Here is a 17,598-nt window from a genome sequence, read left to right as displayed (position 1 = left end):
GTTCCGGGCTTTGGAGGCACTCTGTAGCGCGAAATCCCCCTCCAAGCTGATAACCAAACTGTATAATGCTGCGCAGGAGCAGGGTGGTGGCTTGGTGATGCCCGCCCGGGCTGCATGGGAGAGAGACGTGGGGGAGCCTATCCCGGATGCGATGTGGCGCAGCTGTTGTGCTCATATGAGGACATTGTCCCCGAATTATAGGCTGCGCTTGCTGCACTTCAAGTTTCTACACCGAATATATTATACACCTAGGAAGTTACACTCCATGGGATTGGTGGCGGACACTCGCTGCGTCCGCTGCGGAGCTCCGGATGCGGGCTTTTTTCACCTGGCATGGGAGTGTGTGGAAGTATATAAGTACTGGGAAGAGGTGCGACGAGTGATTGCTGAAATGATAGGGGAAGAGATACCCCTCTCTCCTAAGATAGCGCTGTTGGGATAAATGGACGAAATGCAGAGCCCGCATAGACGTTTAGTGGGCCTGCTTATGCTGCTGGCCAAGCGAAGAGTAGCAATGTGTTGGGGCAGAGGGAGAGCCCCGCGCAGATTGGACTGGCTACGAGATGCGGCTTTCTGCCATGACCAACTGTTAGTATTTTGGGAACTCATGCCAGAGAGATCTCGTCCCAAAGATATTTGGAGCCCTTTAAATGAATACTTGGCTATGCAGACTGTGAGTGCTGTGTGACTGATGTCCCCCAACTGAGTGTTTCAATCCCCCCCCCGAATCATGCGAGTTACCTTGATGTGCGATAGCCCTGCGTGACGTGGTTATGCCCTCCACCTGCCTGCTTTTAGAGGTTTTTGCAATTGGTATCTAGTTGCAGTTCTTCCTGTACGACGGTGGTTGATTAATATCATTGGCGTGTTTCTGTCGTTCTCCCTACATGGTGCGGTGGAATGCTGCATCTTTCCGATATGGTGGGCCTTTTTTCTTTATGATTTCCTCTCCCGGAACGGACCCCTGGATACTGGCGGATGGCGAGAGACGCCGGTAGAGTCATACTTGAGATATGTGACACCACTGTAGTTATATGATGTGTAATGACTCTCACATATCCTTATCCACTCGTTTGGAGCTCTGCTGAATTAATGTATGTTTTTTCTTGGTTTGTGCTTAACTGAATAAACAATAAAAAATAAAAAATAACTAAAAAAAAAATCAGCCCAGCTTGCTTAACTAAATTATGAGGGCTTTTATATGGAAGTTAAGACTCTCTACACTAATAGGTCACCTAAAATGCTGGTCAATGGGGCCTTATCAGGCAACTTTAGATTGGAAGGGGTACTAGGCAGGGCTGTCCATTGACATTGCTTCTTTGTGATCTGTATATTGAACCTTTTGCTCAGAGGCTAAGAGAAGAACCAGACATTCAACCTTTTAAGATGTAGGGGTTTTTGTGAAAACGTGTGATATATGCTGACGCTTTGATTGTGTCCCCTTTGCATCTTTGCATCTTTGAACTCTAGCATAACAGTTTGGGGCACTTTCAGGGTATGCTATTAATCAGGACAAGATAGAGATAATGCTTTGGAATCAGGTCTTGCAACGTAATCCATTTAAAAAAGAAATAAGATGTTTGGGAATTAGGATTTATTCTGATTTATAGGTAATTTCGGATAATAACTTTAAAAACGTCTACAAAGAGATCAAGAGGTGGCAAAATCTACCCTAGACTATTTTTGTCAAAGTCAGCTTGGAAAACATTAATATTACTTCTTGTTTAATTGTATTCCTCTTTTGTTTGACAAAAAACATATTAATAAAATACAGGAGGATATTAACAATTTTATATGGACTTCCAAGAGGGACAGATTATCATGGAAGAAATTAAGATGTAAATTAAAAAAAGGAGGTCTGCAAATCACAGGTGTCCAACTCTATAGTATGGCTTTTCATTTCAAGACACTGAGATATTGTTTCATCTTTCCAGGGGGAGTGGGAAAGGGGAGGGGTTGCAGAACCTGACAAAACACAGATGTTCATTGCTATGTTAGACACCCAGGGAGTTGCAAAAGTATTTCTTTGTAAATTCTGGGATCCAAAGTACTTCAAGAAAGTGCAGCTAAAAGTGTTAAAAGTTGTGGCTAGCTTGTGGTGAAACCTGAGGAAATAATGGGCAATACTAAATTATTCCACATTTTCTCTAATATGGGATTCCCGGTGTAGGAAAATGCCTCCCTTGGCATGGTTACCCCCTAACTTTTTGCATTTTGTTGACGCCAATTATGATTAAAAGTGTGCTGGGACCCTACTAACCAGGCCCCAGCACCAGTGTTCTTTCCCTAAACTGTACCTTTGTTCCCACAATTGGCACAGCCCTTGCACACAGATAAGTCCCTTGTCAATGGTACCCCTGGTACCAAGAGCCCTGTACCAGGGAAGGTCTCTAAGGGCTGTAGCATGTATTATGCCACCCTGGGGAGCCCTCACTCAGCACATGCACACTGCCTCACAGCTTGTGTGTGCTGGTGGGAAATAAATGACTAAGTTGACATGGCACTCCCCTCAGGGTGCCATGCCCACCTCTTACTGCCTGTGGCAAAGGTAAGTCACACCTCTAGAAGGTCTTACAGCCCAAAGGCATGGTGCACTATACCATAGGTGAGGGCATAGTTGCATGAGCACTATGCCCCCTCAGTGTCTAAGCCAAACCTTAGACATTGTAAGTGCAGGGTACCCATAAAGAGTATATGGTCCGGGAGTCCGTCAATTACGAGCTCCACAGTTCCATAATGGCCACACTGAAATCTGGGAAGTTTGGTATCAAACTTCTCAGCACAATAAATGCACACTGATGCCAGTGTGGGATTTATTGTAAAATACTCCCAGAGGGCATCTTAGAGATGAGGCCTGAATACCAGTCTGACTCCTGGTGCTAGGCTGACCAGATCCTGCCAGCGTGCCACAACCAGACGAGTTTCTGGCCACATGGGGTGAGTGCCTTTGTCACTCTGTGGCCAGAACCATAGCCTGTACTGGGTGGAGGTGCTTCTCACCTCCCCCTGCAGGAACTGTAACACCTGGCTGTGAGCCTAAAAGGCTCATGCCTTTTGTTACAGCACCCCAGGGCATACCAGCTAGTGGAGATGCCCGCCCCTCCGGCCACGGCCCCCACTTTTGGCGGCAAGGCCGGAGGAGACAACAAGAAAAACAAGGAGGAGTCACCTACCACTCAGGACAGCCCCTAAGGTGCCCTCAGCTGAGGTGACCCCTGCCTTTAGAAATTCTCCATGTTGCGTTTGGAGGATTCCCCCAGTAGGAATAGGGATGTGCCCCCCTGCCCTCAGGGAGGAGGCACAAAGAGGGAGTAGCCACCCTCAAGGACAGTAGCCATTGGCTACTGGCCCCCTGACTTAAACACCCCCCTAAATTTAGTATTTAGGGGGGACCCTGAACCCAGGAAATCAGATTCCTGCAACCTGAAGAAAGAAGAAGGACTGCTGACCTGAAAGCCCTGCAGAGATGATGGAAACACCAACTGACTTGGCCCAGCCCTTCTGGCCTGTCTCCAGACTCACAGAACCTGCACAGCGATGCATCCGACGGGGACCAGCGACCTCTGAGGACTCAGAGGACTGACTTGAACATAAAGGACCAAGAAACTCTGAGAACAGCGGCACTGTTCAGAACCTTCAACAACTTTGCAACAAAGAAACTAACTTTTCAAGAGATTCTCCCTTCCCGCCGGAAGCGTGAGACATCACACTCTGCACCTGACGCCCCCTGCTCGAGTTCAGGAGAACTAACACTGCAGAGAGGACTCCCAGGCGACTCTAATGACATGGACACCCTGAGTCGACCCCCCTGCACCCCCACAGCGATGCCTGCAGAGAGGATCCAGATTCTCCCTCTGACCGCGACTGACAGGTAACAAAGGAACCCGACGCCTGGACCAAGCACTGTGCAGAAGTGACCAGCAGGCAGCCCTCATCCTAGCCCAGTCGGTGGCTGTCCTGAGAAGCCCCCTGTGCCCTGCCTGCATTGCCTAAGTGACCCCCAGGTCCCTTCATTGGTTTCAATAGCAAACCAGTCTTCTGCACCCGGCCGCCCCTGTGCCGCTAAGGGTGTGTTTTGGGGGCTTGTGTGTGTGTGTCCCAGTGCTCTACAAAACACCCCTGGTCTAAGCAGACTAGGAACAGAACACCCCTGTTCTTCATAGCCGCCTATATGTTTTGGGACCTCCTTTGACCTCTGCACCTGACCGGCCCTGTGTTACTGGTGTTGTGGCTTTAGGGTTGCCTTGAACCCCCAACGGTGGGCTGCCTATGCCCAGGAGACTGACTGTGTAAGTGCTTTACTTACCTGAGAAACCTAACTAAACATACCTCCCCCAGGAAATGTTGATTTTTGCAGTGTCCACTTTTAAAATAGCTTATTGCCATTTTAACAACAACTGTGTGTACTACTGTTTTAAATCAAAGTTCTATACTTACCTGTGTGACGTACCTTGCATTTTATGTACTTACCTCAAATCTTGAATCTTGTGGTTCTAAAATAAATTAAGAAAATATATTTTTCTATATAAAACCTATAGGCCTGGAGTTGAGTCTTTGAGTGTGTGTTCCTCATTTATTGCTTGTGTGTGTACAACAAATGCGTAAGACTACTCTCTGACAAGCCTACTGCTCGACCACACTACCACAAAATGGAGCATTAGAATTATCTAATTTTACCACTATCAACCTCTCAGGAGAACCCTTGGACTCTGTGCACACTATCTCTCATTTTGATATAGTATATACAGAGCCAACTTCCTACACCCGGGCACCCCAGATTGTTTAAAGAATAGCCTTTGCTTCCCCCTTTGGTTATAGAGATTGAAAGATGGGGCGATGTACTTGATGGTAAAGTACGAAAACCTTGGGAGGAGATAAAGAGAACCACAGCTGGCAAGTTAAGTGAATTTAACCACCTACAAAAATTATGTTCAAGGGCATCAGCTCATAGACAGGTTTTGGAACAGACTTGGGATAACAAGCTTATTTTGATATCCCAAAAGATAACTAGAGAGACTTCTAAATTGTATGATCTCATTTGTCAAGCAGAGATGAGAAAGTTCCACCATCCTACAGATTTTAGGAAGGAAAACTGCTTGATGTGGATTTCGCCTAAACCTGGCAGTCATCCTTCAATATGCTATATGATATCCTGACACCTGCCATATTTTAAAGGATGCATCTGTTTCGTTACACAGGTTTTATTTGAGTCTACATAAACTGTCTAAGCTTCCAGGGAAGCAAGACTCAAGATGTAAGAAGTGTAACTGCTCAATGGCAGATGATTTTCATATGCTCTTTAATGTCATCCTCTGACCTCAATGAAGCATTGCAAGGGTTTATGAATGGGTTAGTACTTGTGTAAGAAAACATGAGTAACACATCAACCAGTACCTGACTGAGCTGCTGACTGAGTCCTCCACTCAAATTCAGTTATGACTCACCCTGAGCCTTGTCTTAAAGTCCTACCTGCTTCCATTATTGACAACAGCTCCAATTCATGGGGTGTACGAAACCTGGATAATGCATGGCCTTCCTCTCACTGTTTGGAATCAGTAATCTGAAGGAGGTCACATCAGTGTGGTAATAGTTGAGTGCTATGGCCAAACAACTCAGTTTTTTGACTACCTTAATTCTAACACGAGGAGGGCTGCCTCAGCATTTTTAATCCCCATCCCTCCTTCTTTTTGAATGTGCAGTTTGGCCTGCTGCGAACAACCTACATCTGCATGCACCTGCTTGTCACTCTCAAAGGAGCTGCCCAAAAAATTTATATTTCATTGCACCCTCAAATTGTTCAAATTTTCCCGTGCTTAAAACTATCCTTCTTCAGGGGGCATGACCTAGACGGTCAACATGGCAGCCAAGCTTTAGTAAACTGTCACTTGCTGTCACCATGGAGCCTGATTATGGGGTGCTGGTGTGCCCTACAACATTGGTGTAGGGCTCATGACGAATCCTGGCCAACCCAGCAGGCAGTGGCAGTGAGGGGGTTGCTACAGTTAATGCAGCAGAGGGCACCAGATCGCGGCATAAGGAGGCCGTGGAAGATAGATGGTGGCCTGAGGATAACAGTTGGGCGACAAGAAGCTCTAGAGCCCTGAGTGCCGTGAGGAGGCCCAATAGGACTCGTGTGCACCCTGGGGACCAGAACACAGTATCACGCCATCCAAAAGAAGACCTGGACTGCACCCCGCCTAAGGCAGAGCTCTCACATGGGGCTTTGGCACCGCACAGCACCGTGGTCTAAAAGCCCATGATGAATGGGCCAGCCAGTGACTGATGGCGGTGCAGAGGGTGGCTTTAGGTTGGTGGGGCACCATCTGGAAGAACACCCCCAGCAGAAAACTGGTGCTGGACTCTCCTGGGACCAAACCAGGACTGCTCAGCAAGGGATGAAGCTCACACATTACTGGGAGTAGAAATTTCCCAGAAGCCTCTGGAAATGCACACAGCCAGGGCCCAAAGGCCCAATAGAGGTTGTGGCAAGTGGGGACAAGCGGTGAGTGCTTGAGGAAAGATGAGCAGGAAGAAGCGGATGGGTGCCCGATTGGACTTGATGTCGCCCCCCTCGGCCAACCCCGGCATACTCTATAGACTGAGAGGTAGAAAGGGAGAGGCCCTTAACCACCTGTGTGCCCTCATGGGCATCCTCCTTCCCCCCACAAAGCTACAAGCCTTACATAACAACAAAGCATGCCCAGGAGGCAGAAGGTGGCTGTGTGCACAAGCATGAAATCACCGTACACCGTCAATTGAGAGACTGATGACACAAAAAAGGGCGAGGGCTGTAGTCTGACTGCTCATGCTGCCTAGCCACAATCTGACTGGGCAAGTGAGTCGGTCCCCCCTCATACAGCTATCAACAGGACCCAGTCTAGGGCAAATAGACCAGAGGCGTGGACACCACTCATGTGCCCCTTATGATCTGACATAATCAACAAACAGGGGGAGACAGGCTTAAACACAATGGGCGGGACAAGGCCCCCCAGGCACAGTCCACAATGGATAAACACACGGCCCCAGTTGGGAACGCAAAGGGGCCTTTGGGTGGGAGCTACAGCAGGGCAGCCCCCCTGGATGGAGACACCACAGCGGTGATCCTAATTGCCACCCAGGAATCCAAGGCAGTGCTGTAAATTACAATTGAAGAAGTGGGCACTGAGGTATCCCTCCTGCTCTAGGACCTCCATCAAACTGTCAATCAATTGACCGAAGCAAAGAGCAGGATGTGGGAAGCAGAAGACACTGTCAAACTCTCTCCACAGAGGTGTCCCGCCTCTCACACAACTCCAAGATACTACAGGACCAGGCTGAAGACACGGAGAACAAAGCCCAATGAAATAACCTCAGAGTCATAGGTTTTACAGAGAGGGCAGCCGCAGAGACATTCCTTGAACAATGGATCCGATCCCGGATTGAGACCGGAGACCTATCTTCGTGCTTAATCCTTGAAAGCGACCTCAGATTGGTAGCCTAGAAACCACCCCCTAAGCTCACCCCCACGGCGGATGATAGCTCGATTCTTGAATTACAGAGACAGGAATGTGGTCCTGAGAAAAACATGGATAAAGGGAAAACTATGGTTTCAATCCGGACGCGTTCTGATATTCCCTTGCTAATCTCGGCAGGCTCCGACACAATGCAAATTCTACGATAAAGTGAAGCAAAAATTACAAGATATGCAAATAACCTACATTCTACTCTAGCCTGCCCGGTTGCGCATAATCCAAAACTATAAATTTGTCTTTTTTGATAGCCTTGAAGACATATTCACCTGGCTCACAGATCAGCGACCCCTGACTGTGACCCAGCCCTCTCATTGGCACGGGATCAACCCACCTGGAGCTGGTAGGTGCAAGTCTAAGGGAGCAAAAACCAAACAACTCCACAAGTGCTCCCGGAGAAGGTGCAGAGGTGCATTGGAAGTGGAGGTCTTTGTGGATTCCGAAGGAGAACAGAGGGAATCCTCCAAGACTGGGGGAAACACAGATCAAGAAGCTCACCCAAAGGACCCAACCAGTGGGCAACGGCCCAGTACTAAACACCCTGGATAGTTAGCGACTTTTCATCACCTCCTGTGGACAAAGTGGACTATATTTTCTTTAAGTACACTAGCACCAAGGTATCCTTAGGTGATATTTTAACAAACATGATTCCTTCACGGTGTTAGTTGGGCGCACCATCCCGATCTTTTGAAACATCACCCCCAAGTTAGTTCTATTTTTAGTTAGGTATGAGTGACAGATGCTTCCTTAGGATGGGAAGTATAGGGTGGGGGGAGTTGGGTGATATATGCTCAATTGACTTGTTATGTTCTGTTATGGTAAGTTACCTGTATGTTTTGTTCGCCCAACACAACTCACCTCTCATCTACTCCTATGTGACACTCAATTCTGTGACCTGTAGAGGGCCCACTAGGTTCACCCCATGGAGATGAGCACGCACTACAGGGAGAGATGCTTCACCTCACACAGTTAACATAGGGGACCCACTCAGTGATGACGTGGAACATCAGTGGGCTGGTGGACCAGATAAAAAGAGGAGCTGTCCTACAATTCATACACAGACACAATCTGGCTATCCTGATGCTTCAAAAAACGCACTTACAAGGTTACAATTGTGAGTTAAGTCTGTTTTTGGATGAAATCCTTGACAGTATTTGAGGGAGATGTAAGTAGGTTAATGATCTATGATATACAGTACAACTTTCAAAATCGAAGGGTATATGCAGAAGCAGTCGGGTATTCAAATGTTTGAGCTGACACCCTACTATAATTATCCTGTATTTGGTTTGGCCTTTTGTTTTTGTCTTGTTCTGTCTCGTGCCTTCATGTACCCAGTGTGTGACTATAAGGGCCATCGACCCTCTTATTCATCAAGAAGCTGATAGCCCCCATAGTTAGGGTAAGGGCTACTCTCATATAATAACCTTTTATAACACATGAAGTTATGCTTTTTACTGATCAATTGATTAGAAAAGTGCTGGAATCACTACTAGTAGATAGTAGAATTAAAAGCAAGTTATTCTGCATGCAGGGGTTCACATGCCACATATGGTTGCAGTGATTTGTGCAGTGTCACGTATGTTCACAGCAAAATCAACCTTAGTGGAGTATGATTATTAAATACTTATTTAAAGTCTTTCAGGTGGCTTTAGTTGTTCATCCAATATACAGGTAGGAAAAAACCCTGCATGTGATAGTTTTTCATTGTGTATTCCAAAACAGAATATTACGTACCCAGCAAGGCAGTGTAGGATCCACGGCCCTGAACAAATGCCGGAGACCCGGTAGGGCTACACAGATGGGCAGCAACTGGTTGGCCTTAGAGCAGGTGGCTTGAGTCATTATTCTCATGTAGCCATCCTCATCTTCTTTTTAATATTACCTGTGGTCTCCAATATTAAAGGTTAAATGCCGAAGTTTTGCAAATGTATTTTTAAATTCGTTTTTCTGGATCCCAGCTTTATCCAGTTGAAGTTTTATTTAAGAACTTCTTCCTGCATGAAATCTTCCTGGAGGTTGAGCCCACCCTGGTGGCATTGTCCTGCAGGGATGAGGAGAGGCAGCCGATGATGAAGCATGACACTAATAGGTATGTGAGGCTTCGTCTTCCATAAGGGGATGACCCCTCAGAAGAAATTACACCAATCCTTCATAATTGACCGTAGTGTAGGAAATTATCAAAAAAGGAAAGTCAGAATTGACTCTCTTATAATTGTTTTGTCACTGTGACACTCATTTGTGTTTTTTTAGGAATTAGGAGAATGTGTGACAGTGTTCTGCCTCCTACTCTCCAGTTGTGATTAGGCATGCGTGAGGGACACCATCACCCCTGAGATGGTGCAGCAAACCCATCCAGAGGGTGAGTGGGGAAGCAGACATGCTTTTATTGCCACACTTGCAGATTGTGGTTGTGGCTCATGGACCAAGACGTAAAACCACACTGGAGCTGGTATTGGTGCTTCAGTAGACTGGGCTCCTGTGTTTTTGGTGTGCACAGACTGCCAAACTCAGAGATGACATATAAGGGTCCCAAAAGCAAACAGAAGGGAGACAAAAATATTTTTTTCACTAGGAGACAAGGCCAGGAATGACAAGAGCAGGCATGGTGGAGAGATATATCACTACTATGCAGACTGTGGCCCCTCTACTGGTGAGTCACGGACCATGGTTGCACTCCAGGAGCAACAGTGCGCTACTGCAGGCATATTGGAGAGGTGGCCTCCATTGATACACCTATACAAACATGGAAAGTAACCTGTCTAAAACAGAGGAAGTCACACAGGACTTTACCAAGAGGGTATCCCAACTAGAGGTGAAGTTGGTGACATTAGATGAAGGAGTGATGGTACACAGTGGATTCCAAGGTAGAGTAGTGCCACACTACTCACAGTTTAAATCTCAAATTAATTTCTAAGAGGCAAAGGTCAGTGGGGTAATGTGTGCCTCCTTGGTGTCCCTGAACAAAGTGAGGAGGTGGGAGGCTTTTCTTCAATTATCCAGAAGTTTTTTTACATATTCAATCCTTGCGGTGAACCCCGCTCAATAAGTTATGGTGAGTAGAGCTTACAGGCTGAAGATATTGAGGGCAAAACAAAACAAGGAGATTAGAGATACAATCATTGCTGAACTGTGCTCCTCATTGGAACAAGAGTTGGTCCTAAAGGCAATAAGCAAGTAGCAAGAAGTATCAACTGGAGGGGAGAAAGTGTTCATTTTCCCAAAATTTAGCCGCTCCACACTACTGATGGTGAAAGGTGCATGATTGCACTCTGTGAAATGTAGAATACGATATGATTGGCACCAGCATGTCTTCACCGAAGTGGAGACAGCAGGGTCATTTCAGGAAATGCTCAGCTGGAGAAGCCACAAGGTAGTCCTCCTGGATAAGTAATTTGTCTCCAAGGAATGTATTGCTGCTGACTTTGCTCTCATTGGCAGGCACAAAGTGATGACTTATTTTAAATAAAACCATCAAGTAGGGTAATTGATGGAAACTGCTCTTTCAGCTGGTTCACCCCAAACTTTTTGCCTTTTACTCTCCATTTTTTCCTGAATTCGTTTTTGTTGGCCTTAAGACTCAGAGCACTTTACCACTGCTGACTGGTGCTAAAGTGCATGTGCTCCCTCCCTAAAACATGGTTTGATTTGTATATATCTAATTGGCATATTTCCTTTACTTGGAAATCCCTTGTATAGTGGTAAACCATATATCAGGGCTTATAAATTAAATGCTACTAGTGGGCCTACAGCACTGATTGTGCCACCCACTGAAATGATGCTTTAAACGTGTCTCATACCTGGTGCTCCAGAGCATGTGTGTGTACTGTGTATTGCCACTTCAACTTGGCATTAAAACCATTTGCCAGGCCTTAAACTCTCCATTACACATAACTCACCCCTGAGGTAGGCTGTAGGTAGCCCATTGGGCATGATGCAGTGTAAGCAAAAGGGGCATGTGCTTTTAGGTTTTGCATGTCCTAGTAGTGAAAAACACCCAAATTCATTTCACGCTACTGTGAGGCTTACTCCTCTCAAAGTTTAACATTGTGAATTCTTTAATATACTTTTAAGCTGTAATTCTTGCTTAGAAAGGAGTAGCTGCTTCATGTTTCATATATTTGGAATGGTAATGTCCTCCTTACTGGTAAAGTTGGATTTAACATTAACAGCCTCTCCACACGACCACTGCCCCCCACGGGTGGTCAATCTTGCCCCGCATCCCATTGAGGTGTGTTTAAGAGAAATCTTTACTCTACTGTGCTATGGAAGAGGGCATCATTCCTTGCCCTTCTAAAAAAAAACAATCTTAACCTCCTAGACCCAAACAGCTGTAGACCTATCTCTAGAGTACCACTGCCTTCTAAGATTGTGGAGAAAATTATGAATAAACAACTAATGAAGTATATTGATAATCATAACCTGCTTGATGACACTATGGATTCAGACCACGGTATAGCACAGATACTTCAATGAATAAAGCTAAGGAAGAAATAAGAGCAACCATGGATAGTGGTGGCAACACAGCGCTCATACTACTTGATCTATCCGCAGCCTCTGATACCTTGAATCACAAGCTACTTCTCAACCGCCTTGCGCAGGTTGGGATGGATGGCATTACATTGAACCTTCTAAGATAATTTTTATCCAACTGGGAACAATCAGTAGCCCTGGATGATTTTGTCTTTCATGCCTTTCGGCTGCCATGTGGGTTGCCTAAAGAATCCTCAAGGATCACCCCGGAGACCCACTCTGTTTAATGTCTCTGTCACCTCCTCGGCCGACCTCCTTTGTTCTTTTGGTTTCTCTTTGACTTCCTATACAGACGACACGCAGATTGTCGTCTCATTGACCAAGAATGATTGTAGTATTGGGCCTATATTTCACAACTGCATGCTAGCAGTTAGCAGCTAGATGGACCGCAATTGTTTAAAACTAAACTCGGATAAAACCAAAGTTTTGTTATTTGGCTCCCATACGGCTTTTTGGTCGCTGAGCTGGTGTCCTAAAGAGCTGGGGGCACTCCCAACCCTGATGAAGAAAGCTCCCAGTCTAGGTATTGTCCTGGATGACCAGTTGACTTTCTCTGACCAAATAGAGGATGTTACTTCTTCAGCTTTTTATGGGCTCAAAACTATCAAGAAAATCCTACTTTTTATTCCTCCAGAACTACAAAAGATGGTAGTTACTTTCCTCATTCTTTCTAAGTTAGATAATTGCAACAGCCTCTATGTTGGCCTACAGCAACAACTCCTAAATAAATTACAGGCTGTGCAAAATGCAGTGGCACAGCTTCTTTTAAAAATTCCCAAATTCCAATCTGCCTCTATTTCGTTAGGAAAATTACACTGGATCCCGATCAAGAAAAGAATCACCTTTAAAGTATTATGCATTACCTTCAAAACTCTACATGATATGGCTCCATCTTTTATGAAGGAATATCTGGAGTGTTATGTTTCAAGTAGAACACTTTGGTAAGCAAAGTCTAAGTATCTGTGTGTCCCCAGAATAAAGAAAGCATCCTGGGGTGGTAGGAATTTCATTCATTGGTTCCCAGGGAATGGAATGCGTTGCCTATTGAATTCAAGGAATTACCCAATCTTATGACTTTTCGGAAGGCCTTAAAGACAAGGTTTTTCAGACACTAATGGTGCTAAGTCTTGTTCTGGTTAGCAGCTCAACTCTTAGACACCCCCGGGTATTGTGTGCTTCATAAATTCACTAAACATTAACATTGACATTACTGTTTGAGAAATGCCACTTTTAGAAAGTGGTTATTTCTCTGCTCTTACAGCTCTGTGTGCCTACAGCCTGTCCCCAATACACGTGTGGGCTGGGTGACAAATACACTTTGTGCATTCCCTCTAGACTGGCACAAACACAGGAAGGGTAGGTGTGTGTGTGCTCATCTGCATTCATCTACATTCTGATTGCTCTTCCTGCGCAGGAAGGGTGGAAGGGGAGGGCACTCACACCTGAATACGCAGTGCCTGTCCCCCCACAAATGGCAGATTAGCCCCTGTTGACAGTCTGAAGTCAGGGCTGAAGTCAGGGCTTTGAAGTCACCCCCACTCCAAGGCACATTTGGGTAAAAGGACTGGATCTCTGACCCCACCCAGACCTACAACTGGACTCTGTCAGAGGAAATGCTGTGCTGCATCAAGCACTGTCACTCTGCTGAACTGCTGACCTGGAAGAACTGCTTTTCTGATGTGCTGCCCTGCTGCCTGATGCTGTCTGACCTCGCTGGATTCTGCCTTGCACCCCAAGTGATCTCCAAGGGCTTGTTGGCTTGCTTTCTGTTGCTAGAGACTCCGGGATCTCAATGTTTCTGTCACTGCTCCTGTGTCTGGCTCACTGGAAGTGGACCAGGATACTTGCACCAGCGACTACATGATTTCATTTCCAATAACTGAGGGTCCTGTTTTTTTTAGTCTCTGTAAATGATTGAACCCTAAAGGACTAAGTGTGATTCAGTATATTTTGAGTGGTGTGTTAAATTTATGTTCCTGAGATCTACTGCATCAGTATAGCTCTATTTAGGTCAGTGGTTCCCAACCTGTGGTCTGAGGAACACCGGGGGACTGCAAAGCCTCCTCAGGGGGTGCATGACTGCTTAGAAAAATATATAAAAGTAACAGATTAATGAAGTGTATATACATAAAGTGGTTAACTGTACAAGTGAAAATTTTAAAACGCACCGTAAGGGTCAAGGAATTTGAAATCAGAGCCCAAAATTAATTGTTAGCCTCAGATCGATACGTGGGAGCAGTGCAGGTGTATCAAACAGAATATAGTATGGACGATGTGTGGCTTCAGTTGAATTTAGAAAAGCTCCAACCTTCCTTTTAAAATTACATTTTTTATTTTTTTATTTATATTTTGCTAATCAAATGTAATGTGTTTTCATTTGTGCATGTGTTTGGTGAACGCTTGTTTCTGTATCTTTTGTGTATTGTTTTGAGTTTGTAATCATCAACAACGTTTATGCCAGGATCCCCGGTTTCTAGTAATGACTCAGTGGGGGGGGTCCCCAGATTCCAACAATGATAAAGTAGGGGTCCCTGGGTTTCCGTCATGATAAAGTGGGGGTCCACAGAAGTCAAAAGGTTGGGAACTACTGCTTTAGGCAACTGGAATTCTGACATCTGTGTTACTTATTCTATGACTGAAGCATGCACTACTGAAGGCAGTGTGTAACATTTCTGTAATGAAAGTGGGAAGTATGCATTGCTGGTGAAGTGCAATGCACGTTCTAAGTGGGACAAAAGCTTGCTCTGATGATAACCATTATGCTGTGGGCATTCATGAAGCATCAAACAATGTTTAATTCTACAAAAATCAAAATAATTAGCACTTCCAAAGCTTGTGTTTTTTCTGAGAGGAAACGCCCTGTCAGTTTTTCAGGTGTGTGGTAATGACTCTGACGTATTCTTCCTAATTGGTTTTAACTCTCGTCCATATACAACGCTAGATGTCTATTGGCAAGACCTACTGTTTGCAGTACATAACTATACTTAAAATGGGCTTTGGATTAGCTCCTGGCTCACGACTGGGTGACTTTGCTGCCTATCTCAGTTGTCTGCTCTTGATTTCAAAGCTTTCTCCCTATTCTTGTATTTGTCCCGCCCAAGAGAATGTCATACTGACAGCGTTCTGACTGGACCTGAGGAATTCTTTTCTGCACTTGCTTTCGAGCACTATATTCGTGTTCATGTTTAGGGGCGAGCGCAAAGCGCTCCGTCCCCTGTTGTGAACTCTCTTTGAGCTTCTAACCACGCCCATGTTACATCGGTAACTTTCACTGGTTCATGGGCTTGCCTTTTAAAATCCGCTTGCTTTCATTAGTGAAAGGCATTCATACGTCATGCCTCCTCCAGCGCACCAACCAACTACTAAAAACATACGAGGTTCTATGTTTTCCATCCGGTTTCTGGACTACTTTTTCTCTCTATTTCGCAGCGCTAGCTCACTGAGCAGTAGTCCAGCGCTTCGCATGACATCGATCCTGTTACAAAGGTAATTGCACTTTCGCCTGTTACATAGATAATTGCACTTTTGCCGGGTACATGGATAATTGCACTCTTGCCAATAGGTTTTACTGCGAGGGAACTTTTATTTCCATTTGTGTGTCTGCTTTACGCTGATGGCAGCCATCAGCTCGCTTATGTGAAACTTTTACTTTTCAGTTTATTTGGCTTCATTTACAATTGATGTGGCAAGAAAAGTCTAGTTAGGAGTTTACAATGCTAATAGCTCTAACTCGAGCAAACGCGAGACCCATTGTATTGCAAATGCTTGTTTGCTCAGTTGATTGCAGCCCTGTCGAGTGCCACATATTTGTGTGACAGCATGCAAATCTAGTGGGGGTGAGGTGACATAACCTATAATGCATTATTCTAACACAAGATGCGTGGCACTTGGCAGGGCTGCACATGTGGTACTCCCCTATAATTCTCTTATTGGTGCACCAGGACATTACATGTTTCCCCTGCAACGTAAACGTTAAAAAAGCTAGAATGAGAGCCTACGGGTGATAAGCCGCACTTTACAAGTACTGATTGATTGATGTATTTATTGATTGTCATTTACATAGCTGCCAAGTTTCCTGTATGCTTATGTATGATGTCAGTGGTTGGCGTGTGTTTCGGTGTGCCATTTCAATGGTTGGAGTGGGCTTATGTGTGACATTTAATTGCCTAACCTGTGACACTTTGAGTGGCATTTTATCACAGGTCAAAGTAGTTGTGCCTGTATTATTATAAGATTAATTTCAGAATGTCCTAAGCAACCCTAAAAGAGTTCAGTGTAGGTAGGCGAGTGGGTGAAGCAACCCTGAAAGAGTTCAGTGTAGGTAGGTGAGTGGGTGTTTCCCACGCAAAGGACATAAGATGCTGGATGTTGCATGCATTCCTGGCTAATTTATAACAATATAAGCACACTCGTCAACAGACCGATTCAGATTGGAGATTGCAGATTTTTAAAGCCAAAAATGTTTATCTACAGCCTAAAATTGACCATGCTTCAATGTTAGTCAGTGGGTAAATTTTAGGGCCGAGCACGCAAGGCCTGTTGTAATCTCTCTGTTAGCTTTTAACGACTCCCACTACTGCTATTCATTCTTTGTTGTGCTTGTCTTAAATGCTTCATTTTTATTGTTGCGTTTTGTGAAATGTCCCTCCTTTGTGTGGTGAGTTCCCTCCCAGGCGATTTCACTAAGTGAACATTTTTGTTGCCCATCACACTACGTCATGGCCCCTCCTTCGGTTTTAGTTTGTCTTTCATCCCAGCCGTGATCCTTTCTAGACATTCACACAGGGAGCCAACAACTCTTGCGCTCACCGCTGCCGTGGTGCTTTGAATTGACTTGCTTATGTCAACTGTTTTACTTTTCATTTTCCGTTTATGGGGCAAGAAATGTCCAGTAAGGATTTAACAGTCCAGTTAGGATTTGACAACGCTAATAGTGAGCAAACGCGAGACCCATTGCATTCCAAATGTTTTTCCTTGCTCTCTGCCCCTTTTACTTTTCATACCCCACACCAACCGCCTGCTTGCTTTTTTTCAGAAACCCCCACCACTCGTTAATCCTTCCTTAATGCTTCCTACATCATGCCTTTTCCCACTTCCAATCTCGAAGGATGTGGTTTAATTTTTGTTATCATTATTATCAATGCTTTAAATGGAAAAATAGAAGTGCAGGTACTCTCTATCAGAGTACCTGCTTGTTTCTGAGAAGTGCCGGTACTCTCCAATTAAAAGTATTACGTTTTTCTTGAGATATGCCAGTACTCTCCCTCTCAAAATAAAAAAGTGCCGGTACTCAGTACCGGAGAGTACCGGCCCATTTAAAGCACTGAATTATTATTTCTCTTTAAAAGAGGTCCTGTTTGCTAGGTTGCTTGCTTTCTCTTTCGCACTACCCGCACACTTTTATTTTCTTTGCTTGACTTTATTTTCTTTTTTTAACACTTTAATTTACAGTCCTAAAATGGCTGCCCACCGTGTTAGTACAGTAAATTAAGAATGACATGTAGGACATGATGCGTACTCTGCACACACACCTAGGAATCATGGCGACCACTGTGGAACG

The 17,598-nt window shown here is 45.1% G+C and overlaps 1 protein-coding gene across 1 annotated transcript in view; it reads right to left on the bottom strand.

Annotated features, from left to right (window-relative positions):
• LOC138287577 (sodium- and chloride-dependent GABA transporter 2-like) overlaps positions 1-17,598 on the bottom strand; it is a 731,527-nt gene that overhangs the window by 106,150 nt on the left and 607,779 nt on the right. The window lies entirely within an intron of this gene.

This window comes from Pleurodeles waltl, chromosome 4_1 (assembly GCF_031143425.1).
Source record: "Pleurodeles waltl isolate 20211129_DDA chromosome 4_1, aPleWal1.hap1.20221129, whole genome shotgun sequence".
Classification (NCBI taxonomy): Eukaryota; Metazoa; Chordata; class Amphibia; order Caudata; family Salamandridae; genus Pleurodeles; species Pleurodeles waltl.
This window is presented reverse-complemented; position numbering and strand designations above follow the sequence as displayed.